Below are 12,958 nucleotides of genomic sequence, written 5' to 3' on the forward strand. Positions count from 1 at the left end.
GTGGCTGTATCATTTTGCTTTCCCCCAGCAATATGTGAGAGTTCTGGTTGTTCTCACCAGCATTTGGTAGTGTCCGTATTTTTAATTTCAGCCAATATGAGAGGTGCTGCTGTGGACTTTTCTCTGTGTGTGTCTCCCCAAAATGTGCATACTGAATCCTTAATCCCCACTGTCTGGTATTAAGAGGTGGGGCCTTTGGAGGGTAATTAAGTCATGAGAGTGGAGCCCTTTTGATGGGATTAGTGCCCTTATAAGAAGAGATAGGAGAGAGCTGGCTTTCCCTCGCTGCTCTCTGCTATGTCAGGCTACAGTGAGATGATGACCAGCTTCTCCATAGAGGTATCTCATAGAGGGCTGACTTTGCATCGGAATTGTTGAACCTCTCAAGGAAAGATGTTGAACATCTTTTCATGTGCGTATTCTCCACCGTATATTCCTCTTTGTGAAGTATCTGTTTGAGTCTTTTGCTCACATGTAAATTGCATTGTTGTACTGTTGTATTGAGAGCTCTTTATAATATTTGGAGTGAGTCCTTTGCCAGAGATGTGATTTGCAATATTTTCTCTTGGTCTGTATCTGTTGTGAGAGACAATTCACCGTGGGCCATGCATGTCCCTCCATGTTCTTTGCTGGGTGAGGCCCTAACCATGCTTTCCCCTGGCCATCTCTCACCCTGAAGGATGTGCTGACTCACTCCAATAAGGAACAGGCTTGCTCCTGCTTATTGTGAAAGAAACAAGGGACTTCCCTGGTGGTTCAGTGGTTAAGAATCAGACTTCCACTGCAGGGGAAATGCTTTCAATCCCTGGTCAGGGAACTAAGATCCCACATGCCATGGAGCCACTGAGCCTGTGCCCCATAACTCCGGAGCCTGTGCACCACAACTAGAGAGTCCATGTGCCACAACAAAACATTCCACATGGTGTAATGAAGATCCCGCATGCCACAACTAAGAACTGACTCAGCCAAATGAATGAATAAAACGTTTAAAAAAGAAAGCAGTGAATCTGCCAAACTCAGCATTTCCTCTTGGAACACAGTCCACTGTGTGTGCAGGCACCCATGATGGACCCTTGGCATCCCCCCATGGGACTTGGGTGCATGAGGCTGGCACAAGCATCACAGGAACACTCTGCCTCTACTTTTGCAGTGAGTAATAAAGTGCTTTGTCTGATTCTATAGTCTTGTGTCTTCTTTCAGCATCCATGAAACATGTATATACAGCAGGTTAACTTGTTCATTTGTAAGTAGGATAAAATCTCAGATCCTGCACAGTGCTTGACAGCTTTGGAGACAAGGGTGGGAGGCTGACAGAGACAGGGATTTCTTGAAGATGAAAGATAAGGGCCCACACAAGCCCAGTTATAGAATATGAGAACACTTCTGGGGATCCAGTAGAGAATGCTCTTGCCCAAATGGTGAGTAAGTGAGAATGAATTAAAGATCCCTCACTGTCCTACCTGTTAATGAACTGTTGACTAAAACAAGATGTACAACTTGAGAGTTGTTCAGTTAAGTTTATTTGGGGCAGCAAGAGGACTGCAGCCCAGGAGGCAGCATCTCAGACAGCTCTGAGAGACTGCTCCAAAGCGGCAGTGGGGGAAAGTCAATATATAAGATTTTGGTGAAGGGTGAGTTCAATACCATGAAGCACTCATTTTACAAAAGGATTTTTGTTAGTCATGAGGATCTGATATCACCATGAATGGATTTAGTGCTTCTCTAGATATGAGGAGATGCAAGGATTGAGATCATAAAATCTGTTCCTAAAAACATCCAACTATTTAAAGACCTTTCCCATCAGATTCCCTGAAGCACAGAGTGCCTCACTCCACTCTACACTCCCTCAGGGGTTGTTGAAGGTCAACAGCTATAGCAGCATGGGGTTCAATCTCCTTAGAGGCAGATGGCAAATGCCTTTGTTGTTCAGTCATTGGCAATGCTCTTGGAAAGTGCCAGTTTGCAGTTGACACAGCCCCCTTGTGGTCATAAATCCGACCATACTTTGGGAGGCATTTCATGACCACGTTGTCCCGCATTGCTGGGAAGGCTCGTTCCCAGTTCTGGAGAAGGTTTTTGTTGACAAGACATTCAATGTGCTATTACTGGACTAGGTCTTAATAGTCAAAGATCTCTGGACACCTGTCTTCTAGTTATGGTCCAGGAAAGTATTCTCTCTCGTTGCATCTTTTCATACCTGCTGCTGCTGCTGCTGCTGCTAAGTCGCTTCAGTCATGTCCAACTCTGTACGACCCCACAGATGATAGCCTGCCAGGCTCCCCCATCCCTGGGATTCTCCAAGCAAGAACACTGGAGTGGGTTGCCATTTCCTTTTCCAATGCATGAACGTGAAAATTGAAAGTGAAGTTGCTCAGTCCTGTCTAACTCTTAGCATCCCCATGGACCACAGCCTACCAGGCTCCTCCGTCCATGGGATTTTCCAGGCAAGAGTACTGCAGTGGGGTGCCGTTGCCTTCTCCACTTTTCATACCTAGAGTTACATTATTAAAATCATTCATCATATATTGAGCTATACATTTGATCAGCTGCTTCAAGTCTAGTCATCATTTTCATTGGAGGCTCAGTCACACACTTGGTAATACAATAAGAATCTTGTGAAACAAAATACAAATGATATAGTGGAATTAAAAGTAAATATTTTAGCCATGAGCCGCCTACACCAGTTTTTTTTTTTTTAATTCGTCAAGACTGGAGAATGGGTCACTTAAAGCAGAAATCTGATTTTTCATGTGGTTCAAATGTGTTACATTAAAGGATATACCAGGTTTCAAAATCTGCCATTCAGATTGAATTATAGCACAGATATCTCCGCGAGATCCTATAAGGTGTCAATGGCCTTGCAGTTGCATAGCAATGCCTTTCTCATCATAGAGATTTCAGAATTCAATAGGCTAGTAAGGATTTTTACATCTATGTTCATCAGTGATATTGGCCTCTAGTTTTCTTTTTTTGTGGCATCTTTGTCTGGTTTTGGAATTAGGGTGATGTTGGCCTCATAGAATGAGTTTGGAAATTTAGCTTCTGCAATTTTCTGGAAGAGTTTTTGTTAGGTCTTCTCTAAATTTTTGGTAGAATTCAGCTCTGAAGCCATCTGGTCCTGGGCTTTTGTTTGCTGGAAGATTTCTGACTACAGTTTCGATTTCTGTGCTTGTGACGGGTCTGTTAAGATCTTCTATTTCTTCCTGGTTCAGTTTTGGAAAGTTATCCTTTTCTAGGAATTTGTCCATTTCTTCCAAGTTGTCCATTTTATTGGCATAGAGCTGCTGGTAGTAATCTCTTATGATCCTTCACATTTCAGTGTTGTCTGTTGTGATCTCTCCGTTTTCATTTCTAATTTTGTTGATTTGGTTCTTCTCCCTTTGTTTCTTAATGAGTCTTGCTAATGGTTTGTCAATTTTGTTTATCTTTTCAAAAAACCAGCTTTTAGTTTTGTTCATTTTTGCTATGGTCTCTTTTGTTTCTTTTGCATTTATTTCTGCCCTAATTTTTAAGATTTCTTTCTTTCTACTAACCCTGGGGTTCTTCATTTCTTCCTTCTCTAGTTGCTTTAGGTGTAGAGCTAAAGCATTAAAAAGAATTCATTTGAATCAGTTCTAATGAGATGGATGATACTGGAGCCCATTACACAGAGTGAAGTAAAGCATAAAGATAAAGACCAATACAGTATACTAACGGATATATATGGAATTTAAAAAGATGGTAATGATAACCCTATATGCAAAACAGAAAAAGAAACACAGATGTACAGAACAGAATTTCAGACTCTGTGGGAGAAGGCGAGGGTGGGATGTTCTGAGAGAACAGCATTGAAACAAGTATACTATCAAGGGTGAAACAGATCATCAGCCAGGATGGATGCATGAGACAAGTGCTCAGGGCTGGTGCACTGGGAAGACCCAGAGGGATGGAATGGAGAGGGAGGCAGGAGGGGGGCTTGGGAGGGGGAACACATGTAAATCCATGGCTGATTCATGTCAGTGTATGACAAAAACCACTACAGTACTGTAAAGTAATTAGCCTCCAACAAATAAAAATAAATGGAAAAAATAGAATAATAATAAAAATAAGCAAATAGCCCAATTACTATCACTTAAAGCTTATGAAAGTTGTTAAGGCATAGATATGGTCAATTACATCCTCCAACCCCATTGAAGGCACACGCACACACACACACACAAGCTGCTAAATGGTCATACCAGTAGAATACACATTTTAACCCATTGCGATCATACCAATGGTAGATTGGTTAATGTTACCTCTAATTTGTTATCATGTATGACCTTAAATTCATGGGAATCCCAGGCTACACCTTTATATCCATCCCTGTAGATGTGAAGGCCATAAATTAGTTCCACAATTCCACTGAGTTCCATACCAATCACTCTCTCTAAGGGTAATAAGAGACATAGTTCAGAAAGCACCCAGGCTTGTCTCATGAGTACCAGGTGGATCAGTTTTAGTATGATTTAACACTTCTCAACATAGAGGAGCTTTTAAATGACCATAGCCTGATATTAACCACGTAGATCCACCTCATAATTGTGGGACTTTACCTTTTCATAGATGAGAGGTTAATTTTTTTAATAGAGACGTAGCTCATCACTCTGATTGAGTTTAAATGACCCTAAGAGAAAACTTAAATCTATGGCCAGCACCCCCAGAGCAGGTATTATTAATGGGCCAGGTGAGAGAATCCCATCTAGTGATATCATGAAGCTAGAACAGGACTGAACACTCATCTAAAATAAATTTCCTAGTGGGTATTCCTAGAGAACAGAAATCCACCAAGGTATCCCAGAAGTACTAGACAAAGTTAATTGGCCACAACCAATTAAAAAGAAACAAAGACACACACTGAGACATACATACATCCAAACAGACACAAGAGACCCTATAGCTTTGTTTTCCAAACTTAGTTATGCATAAAAAATGGTTGGAGTAAGATTTTAAAAGGCTTTGTTCTCCTTTTGTTCCTTTTGGTTTCAGGAATTAGACATGGTCTAGATCCAGAGAGATCTAGTCTAAAGGTATAGAAGGAGTTATTTCCTCGGGGCAAGAATTCTTAAAGAGATATTTTTTCTTCAAGCTTCCTCTGGAGTCTAAAGAATATTGTGACCATATTGTCAAAAATTGTATTCTTTTTTTGTGACCATAGTTTTATAGTCGAAATTTAGACCAGATAGTGCTCAACTTGGCCCTGATGACAAGGGCAGATTGGTCCCAGCAAGGACTGTCCCTCTGGGGAAGTAGGGGTCTTGGTTTAATCAGCCACAGGCTGTTGATTGCAGGAGGAAGTCCTGGACATAAGGGAACTTCAGTTCATTTTCCTATCCTATGTCAATAAAGACCTAATAGTTTCAGGCCATTTTTCTTGTCATTGGATCATAGCTATAGATTAACCAATCATTTAAAAGTCTTTTCCCAAACGGTTCCCAGGTCGGGTGTGGAACCTTAATTCACATATTAGCTCAAACAGTTTGTATCAGATGTCTGTGCACTCAAACCAAACCAACAAACCAAACCAAACCAGACCTTCACCAGCAAGCAGTCACACTCCAAATGAAACAAAAAGCAAAGAGATGCCCGGAAATCAAAAGCCAAGTGGCAAGAGTGCCCCAAAAAGATGGTAAAGGGATGCCACAAAATGAAAAGCCAAGTGGCATAAATTCCAAACCTGACTTCCCAGTTCAATTAGACCTGCAAGCTGGCAAAGTCAGTGCTAGCAGCCTTTTAATTCTGATAGATTCAAGCAATTTCTTGTTGATTTTCTGGGAAGAAGTTGCTCTATCATTTCTGGTTTTAGAAGCTGCTAGAAAGCAGTCAAAGCACAGCCAGCCTATTCTAATTGTGCATGTAAAAATACCAATCTTAGAATATCAAAAGAACCCAAGTTTGGCCATTTTAGGTTGAGCTCTCTTTTAGTAGAATTTCTCCAATTAATTAGGTACTTGCAACTATGAGCTCCATAGGTATTGTACATGAACCTGGCTAGAGAGTTAGTCAGAGGCTGACTTTCTGACACCCCTTTATTTCTGTTGAGAGATCACTAGTGAACTTGTGTAGTGGGCCCATGTGCTGCTTGTGAGCCTAACTCTTTCAGGAGTTACCCCAGAGTCATTTCAGCTTGTCTTTCTGTGTCTCGGATTCTGCCTCCAGCAATCTAAGACCGTTATGGCTGCTCAGGTCGCTGAATGGCCAGTTCTTATGTGGGATCCCCGGACGAGCAAGTATTTTAATTAATGAGTGGGTTTCCCTATGGGCCCACTGTGGGGTATGAGGACTAGGCCTCCACCACTCCCATAAATTTCTCAGTCACCTGAGAAAACCGAAACCGGCCGGGAGGAGTCTGATCCCTTTTCTTCAGAGCAAAGCTCTCATGTATTTTCCTCACTTTTATCCTGACAAATTCTATAAAGGAAGTCTAATTGAGGAAAAGTGTCAGATCAGCCTCTTACTTAAACACTCAGCCAAGGCCATTCAGTCCCCTCCAATGGAGCGACCTTGGCATCTTTCAGCCGAACCCTGGGGGTTCCTTGATTTTTTTCCCAACCGAACCCCCCCACCCAGTACCTTTCCACTGGGTGGGCAATTCTCCTGGCATCTTTCAGCCAGCCCCCCACCTAGCATCTTTTGACTGGGTGGGAATTCCTTGGTATCTTTCAAGTGAGCCCCACTCAGTGTCTAGACCGGGAGTGGGTATCCCCAAGATGTTTCAACTGGGCTCCGCCTAGTATCTTTCCTACTAGGAGGGGGCAGGTAACCTGCTCCACCACCAAATAAAACTCAGAATCTCAATCAATATGGGAGATTCAAGAACCAGGAGAGACTTACCCAAATTCGTCTGCACTCGCTGAGGAGGAGGAAGGGCCCAAGGGGCAGCTGCTGGTACCAAAGCTCCAGTCCCCCGTGGAGTCCATTCAAAGGAAGGAAGTCCACTCTGGGTTGCTTCATCAGTCTCCATAACTGTGCTGCTTGTGAGATTCTGTTTCCCAATTTAAGCTGAATTAGAGGCTATGTGCTGAGAGGCAGGATTGAAACATGCCACTTGATTGGTCACTGAGTTCTTTTTTTCCCTCTCTCTCTCCCCTCCCTGGGTTCCATAGGTCCCATCTCAAGGGAAAGGGTATTAGCATCTAGGCAATAGTTTCCTTCAACCATCTACTTTCCTTATGACTTAGTATTCATTTCAGAAGTCATCATTCTCTATGAAATTTTCAACTAAGACACAAAAATTCGTCTGCCGGATAACTTGGTCCTTATTCCCCCCGGGTTTTATTGTGATATAATTGACATCCAGCACTCCCAAAGAAAGGCAATGCCAAAGAACATTCAAATTACCGCACAACTGCACTCATTTCACATGATAGCAAGATTATACTTAAAACCCTTCAAGCTAGGCTTCAGCAGTATGTGAACCGAGAACTTCCAGATGTTCAAGCTGGATTTAGAAAAGGCAGAGAAACCAGAGATCAAATTGCCAACATCCACTGGATCACACAAAAAGCAAGGGAATTCCAAAAAAAACACATCTACTTCTGCTTCATTGATTATGCTAAAGCCTTTGCCTGTGTGGATCACAGCAAACTGTGGAAAACTCTTAAAGAGATGAGAACGTCAAACCACATAACCTTTTTTCTGAGAAACCTGTATGCAGGTCAAGCAGCAACAGTTAGAACCAGACATGGAACAAAGGACTGGTTCAAAATTCGCAAAGGTGTGCAGCAAGCCTGTATATTGTCACCCTGCTTATTTAACTTACAGGCAGAGTACATCATGGGAAATGCCAGGCTGGATGAAGCACAAGCTGGAATCACGATTGCTGGGAGAACTATCAAAAGCCTCAGGGGTTATTTATAGTGGAGGGGGAAATGGTCCAAATATTTGCCCTGTGCTCATGCTTGGGCAAGCAATTTCCCTCCAAGGATCTTAAATTCCTCACCTATAACATGAGAGTGTTGTTCTGGAATAGTAGTTCCCAGACTCAGCTCCTCAAAAATCTGTCTGCTTTTAGTCATTCGTAATCTGGGGCACTCTGCCCCTAGATATTCTGGTTCAGTAGCTGTGGAGTTAGCAAAGTCAAGGCCTGGACAGGTGTGAAACAAGAACAGAAGCAATCCTCAGGACTTCCACAGGCCCCATGTAAGAAATCTGTGATGTAGATGTTAAAAGGTGCTCCTCCAACAATGGTAACCAGGTTTCCTCACTCTAGGGCTCTGAAAGCCTTGAAGAGTCTAATGTAAGTAGTGAACTATCAATAGATATTAATAGTATGCAACATTCTCAAAGGCGTTTGACCATAGAACCAACACCTACTAACAGTCCAGGCAGAACAGCATTTTCCAGATCACAGCTAAGAAAACCCTAGATTAGGTGTCTTAGCTCAGATTGTCCAAAAAAAGGATCATAGACTAGGTAGCTTAAACTACAGAAATCTATTTCTCACAGATTTGGAGGCTGTTAACTCCAAGTTTAAGGCAGCAGCATATGATTGCCTTCTCCCTATGTCCTCACATGGCTTTTCCTCAGTGTGTGTGGGCAGAAAGAGATCTCTCTCTCTCTTTTCCTCCTCTTCTAAGGCCATTGATCCTGTTGGATTAAGACTCACCCCTCACGACCTCTTTTAAATTCGTCTCCAAAACTTTCTATCTTCAAATACAATCACATTAGAGTTAAGTCTTGAAAAGACTAATTTGGGGTGAGGACTGGTTACGCAAGTCAGGCTATAGCACTAGAAGACATCCAAGGCCACTCTGAGTCTATATCCTAAGATTCTCAGTGAACCATTTTGTTCTGACGAATCATTGTTCGCAATATGAAGGAATTTCCAGTGGGATAATAGTATAGATAACCTCAGTTCAGTTCAATTCAGTCACTCAGTCGTGTCCGACTCTTTGCGACCCCATGAACCACAGCACTCCAGGCCTCCCTGTCCATCACCAAGTGCTGGAGTCTACCCAAACCCATGGCCATTGAGTCAGTGATGCCATCCAACCATCTCATCCTCTGTTGTCCCCTTCTCCTCCTGTCCTCAATCTTTCCCAGCATCAAGTGTTCTCAAATGAGTCAGCTCTTCGAATCAGGTGGCCAAATTGGAGTTTCAGCTTCAACATCAGTCCTTCCAGTGAACACTCAGGACTGATCTCCTTTAGGATGGACTGGTTGGATCTCCTTGCAGTCCAAGGGATGCTCAAGAGTCTTCTCCAATACCACAGTTCAAAATCATCAATTCTTTGGCGCTCAGCTTTATTTTGTTGTTGTTCTTGTTAACTAATTTATTTTACTTGGATGCTAATTAATTTACTATTCTGGTGGCTCTTGCCATACATTGACATGAATCAGCCACGGGTGTACCTGTGACCCCCATCCTGAACCCCCTTCCCACCTCCCTCCCCATCACATCCCTCTGCGTTGCCCCAGTGCACCATCTTTGAGTGCCCTGTTTCCTGCATCGAACTTGGACTGGTCATCTATTTCACACATGGTAATACACGAGTAACATAGATTTTTAAACTTGGGTTTCTTCAGTGATGCAGAATTGCATATATGATGTGTGGTTTGCCTCCCATCTCATGTGGAAGACTCTCATCTGGGGGTTGATAGGGTTTTGTAAATGTCCATCTAATGGGATGTAACTGGCCCCTTCCCACAGGTCTGTGCCCTGTTTTTCCACATGGCCACTTTGAAGCTGGGCTAACCCTTCTTCAGTTCCAGTTGCCTTCTTCTGACTTCATGGCCTCCCAGCCCCTCGCCCAGCAGGCTTGGCCTCGGTCCTGTAGGTGCCTTGTTTCTGTCTTGTTCCTTGCTGCTGTGATTCTAGATATTGCAGATCTGCTTTGGAATTATATATTATGTCACTGGGGGCAAATAAAGTTTGCGTTTTTCCCCCAGTCAGGGGTTCTTGGTGTGGTCCCCAGGCCTCATTCTGGTCTCTCAGCTGCCTCAAGCCAGCCTTTCCTAGAGCTGAGCAGGCCCCTGAGACACACACGCTCAGGTCACACCAAGCTGGTGCAGGGAGGACCCCAGGCGGCCCTTTTGCCAATTCAGACCTGAGCACAGACCTGCAGGGCTCAGGAGCCACTCAGGGCAGAGCCCACCCTCGTGGTCAGAGAGACCCCTCTGCCCTACAGAATGGCCAGACTCCATCTCCAGCATCCAGAAACTCTCACTCCTGGCAGTTCAGGTGCCGTCTCGCTGGTGGACCGGCGACACCAGGACACATGAAAGATAATGCTTGGCCCAATCCCTGAGAACACACTCCCCAGCTCAGAAGAGCCTTACTCATTAAAGTCGGTACCAAAAACGACAGAAGAATGTTTCCGATTATAAGTGTTTTTGTTTGGGCTCAGATGTACGTGGAAGGCACAGCCCCCTTGTTCCCGCTCTCAAAAGCAGCCCAGTTATTCAGGAGAGAGTCCCCGGCTGGCCTGCATAGGGTCCATCCCTTGCAGGACAACAGCTCCAGGTTTCCCGATGAGTCCAGCGGAAGTCCTTTCCAACTTAGGAGTCAAGATGCACTGGCAGGTTTCTTCAACTGGGTCGTGGCTGGGAGTCAACTCAATTAGAAAGGTTTCTTTAACGAAGCAGTTGGAAAGAATCGCTCCAATACATCACTCATTATTAGAGAAATGCAAATCAAAACCACAATGAGGTACCATTACACACCAGTCAGGATGGCTGCTATCCAAAAGTCTACAAGCAATAAATGCTGGAGAGGCTGTGGAGAAAAGGGAACCCTCTTACACTGTTGGTGGGAATGCAAACTAGTACAGCCACTATGGAAAACAGTGTGGAGATTCCTTAAAAAACTGGAAATAGAACTGCCATATGACCCAGCAATACCACTTCTGGGCATACACACTGAGGAAACCAGATCTGAAAGAGACATGTGCACCCCAATGTTCATCGCAGCACTGTTTATAATAGCCAGGACATGGAAGCAACCTAGATGCCCATCAGCAGATGAATGGATAAGGAAGCTGTGGTACATATACACCATGGAATTTTACTCAGCCGTCAAAAAGAATTCATTTGAACCAGTCCTAATGAGATGGATGAAACTGGAGCCCATTATACAGAGTGAAGTAAGCCAGAAAGATAAAGAACATTACAGCATACTAACACATATATATGGAATTTAGAAAGATGGTAATGATAACCCTATATGCAAAACAGAAAAAGAGACACAGAAATACAGAACAGACTTTTGAACTCTGTGGGAGAAGGTGAGGGTGGGATGTTTCAAAAGAACAGCATGTATACTATCTATGGTGAAACAGATCACCAGCCCAGGTGGGATGCATGAGACAAGTGCTCCGGCCTGGTGCACTGGGAAGACCCAGAGGAATCGGGTGGAGAGGGAGATGGGAGGGGGGATCGGGATGGGGAATAAGTGTAAATCTATGGCTGATTCATATCAATGTATGACAAAACCCACTGAAATGTTGTGAAGTAATTAGCCTCCAACTAATAAAAAAATTAAAAAAAAAATTAAAAAACACTAAAATAACATAACCTACCACCCAGAAAATTAATATTATACTAGTTACATGTTAATGTATCTCTTTCAAATTTATTTTCTGTATACTCTAAAATGTGAAATATATTCCATAAAAAAATTATATAATATAAATATAGTAGCATTATATATTGTTTTTCTGGGATATAATAAAGCAACTCAGTTATATTTGAAAAAAAAAAGAAAAAGAATCGCTCCAACACGCCTCGGCAGACCCTCTGCGGTGCTCCCAGCTCTCAGCTGCAGTTCGGCGCACGCAGTCTGCAGGCCTACGGCGCGGGTCCTTGTGGCGGCAGCGGCGGCTCGGTCCTCGGCGTCCGTCATTGCTCGGGTCTCGGGCTCAGAGGGGCGCGGCGGGACCCCTCCAGCGGGCGGCCCGCACCAAGCACTGCTGGAAAACGGGATGGAGGCGCTGGCAGCCCTCGAACCCCAGGGGCACGGCCTCCGCCCAGCTCTCGGTCAGGCCGCCCTCCCCGCTGCCCAGCAGCCCGGCCACCTGCTTGAGCACCGCCATGAGCGCCACGGTGAGGCCAGCGGCGGCGCGCTCCTCCTCCAGCAGCGCGGGCCCCGGCGCGCAGCTCAGGCCGCAGCCCACCACCAGGTCGTACATCTCCACGCACGCGTCTGCCAGGGCGAGCGCGGCGGCAGTGAGCGGGGCGGCCAGCGCCGAGCCGCCGTCCCCCAGCAGCAGCGCTGACACCTCGAGCTCCGCGCGCGGGTAGCGGCCCAGGCGCCCGACCGGCTCCAGCGACTCCTGCAGCGCCCGCGCCAGCTCGCGCTCCTCGCCGCCGCCCGGCGCGACACGGCGCCGGCGGCCCGAGAAGGGCGCGCGGCGGAAGTCGCAGAGCAGGCGGCCGCTCAGCGCCGCGGTGGCCTCGCAGCCCGCCCTGGCCAGGCAGCCGCCGCTCTCGCCGCCCTCGGCCTGGCGCGGGCCCAACTCGGCGCACAGCACCTTGGGGCCCCCTGCCTCCAAGTAGGCCGAACCCTTAGCCTAGCTCAGCAGCCATGCGCGCGCGTACACCGGCCGCAGCCGCGCCGGGTCGCGAGGGGCCGGCGCCTCGCCCTCGCCGGCCGCGTACAGCTGCGGCGGCTGCGACTCCTCGGGCCCGGGAATGCGGCGGTGGTCCGCGCGCATGGTGGCGCTGCTGCCGGCCGGCTCCGCGCGTCAGCCCCACCGTGCGCTGGCGCTTCCGCCCGCCAGGCCGGCCGCGCGAGGATGCGCGGGACAGCGGCTGGCCGCTCAGCTTTCTTTCTTTCCTTTTTTTTTGAAGGTTGTACAGACCATTAGTTTTATTAATTTTTTTATTTTCCATTTATTTTTATTAGTTGGAGACTAATTACTTTACAATATTGTAGTGGTTTTTGTCATACATTGACATGAATCAGCCATGGATTTACATGTATTCCCCATCGCGATCCCCT

The 12,958-nt window shown here is 45.7% G+C and overlaps 1 pseudogene; it reads right to left on the reverse strand.

The window, feature by feature from the left end:
* Nucleotides 1–11,876: 11,876 nt before the first annotated feature.
* LOC122690846 lies at nucleotides 11,877–12,671 on the reverse strand (annotated as a pseudogene).
* Between the last annotated feature and the right edge of the window lie 287 nt (nucleotides 12,672–12,958).

The sequence above is a fragment of the Cervus elaphus genome, chromosome X, assembly GCF_910594005.1.
Source record: "Cervus elaphus chromosome X, mCerEla1.1, whole genome shotgun sequence".
Lineage (NCBI taxonomy): Eukaryota > Metazoa > Chordata > Mammalia > Artiodactyla > Cervidae > Cervus > Cervus elaphus.